Raw genomic sequence first — 1,455 nt, 5'->3', positions numbered from 1 at the left:
GACTATGTAGCGCTTTGTTGTGCTGCTGGTCCTCGAAAGTTTTAAACAAGCCTATTGTTCGAGTCAGACCTACTTGTTTCTTTAATTGTTCATAGGGCGCACCTGATTGGCCGAGCGCTTTCAGCCAGTGCTTCTCCCAAATAACATTTGCATAAAGCGAGGCGCGCAAGAGACAAGCCCCGGCGAAATGAGACGATTTAGAGCAAGATAACGGCCGCATGCCAAGAGTGCAGATCGACAACAGCTCGAGAGAGAGGCGACTGCAACATGCGACAATTCGCGCAGAACAGCGGGCTGATTACAGTACGATACGACAACAATCTTTGAGAGATAGAGAGGCGGTTGCGAGTTGTAACGATTTGGCGCCAGGCAGCGGCCACTTACTATCGGTGGTTCGCATCATTAGCATATTAGAAAGAGCTGCCGGCGCTTGACTACCTACGATCGCAAGTTAACGCATTAAGCAGATTTTAAAATCAAACTGGTACTATTGCGTACTAACACATCACACCTCGCTTGAAAACTTCAAGTCGTTGCAGTTTTAATAATGCGACATACTTAGGACAACTATTAGCCGACTTAATTAGAACTTCGCGAACTTTACTTCTGAAACGTGACCTCCTTTCAGCTGCGCTGACATTAAACTAATGACAAAAAAACGGCGCTTCCGCTTTTAAACAAGCCTATTGTTCGAGTCAGACCTACTTGTTTCTTTAATTGTTCATAGGGCGCACCTGATTGGCCGAGCGCTTTCAGCCAGTGCTTCTCCCAAATAATATTTGCATAAAGCGAGGCGCGCAAGAGAGAAGCCCCGGCGAAATGAGACGATTTAGAGCAAGATAACGGCCGCATGCCAAGAGTGCAGATCGACAACAGCTCGAGAGAGAGGCGACTGCAACATGCGACAATTCGCGCAGAGCAGCGGGCCGATTACAGTACGATACGACAACAATCTTTGAGAGATAGAGAGGCGGTTGCGAGTTGTAACGATTTGGCGCCAGGCAGCGGCCACTTACTATCGGTGGTTCGCATCATTAGCATATAAGAAAGAGCTGCTGGCGCTTGACTACCTACGATCGCAAGTTAACCCAATAAGCAGATTTAAAATCGAACTGGTACTATTGCGTACTAACACATCACACCTTGCTTGAAAACTTCAAGTCGTTGCAGTTTTAATAATGCGACATACTTAGGACAACTATTAGCCTACTTAATTAGAACTTCGCGAACTTTACTTCTGAAACGTGACCTCCTTTCAGCTGCGCTGGCATTAAACTAATGGCAAAAAAACGGCGCTTCCGCTTTTAAACAAGCCTATTGTTCGAGTCAGACCTACTTGTTTCTTTAATTGTTCATAGGGCGAACCTGATTGGCCGAGCGCTTTCAGCCAGTGCTTCTCCCAAATAACATTTGCATAAAGCGAGGCGCGAAAGAGACAAGCCCCGGCGAAATGAG

The sequence above is a fragment of the Ciona robusta genome, unplaced genomic scaffold (assembly GCF_009617815.1).
Source record: "Ciona robusta unplaced genomic scaffold, ASM961781v2 AP042776.1".
Lineage (NCBI taxonomy): Eukaryota > Metazoa > Chordata > Ascidiacea > Phlebobranchia > Cionidae > Ciona > Ciona robusta.
This window is presented reverse-complemented; position numbering follows the sequence as displayed.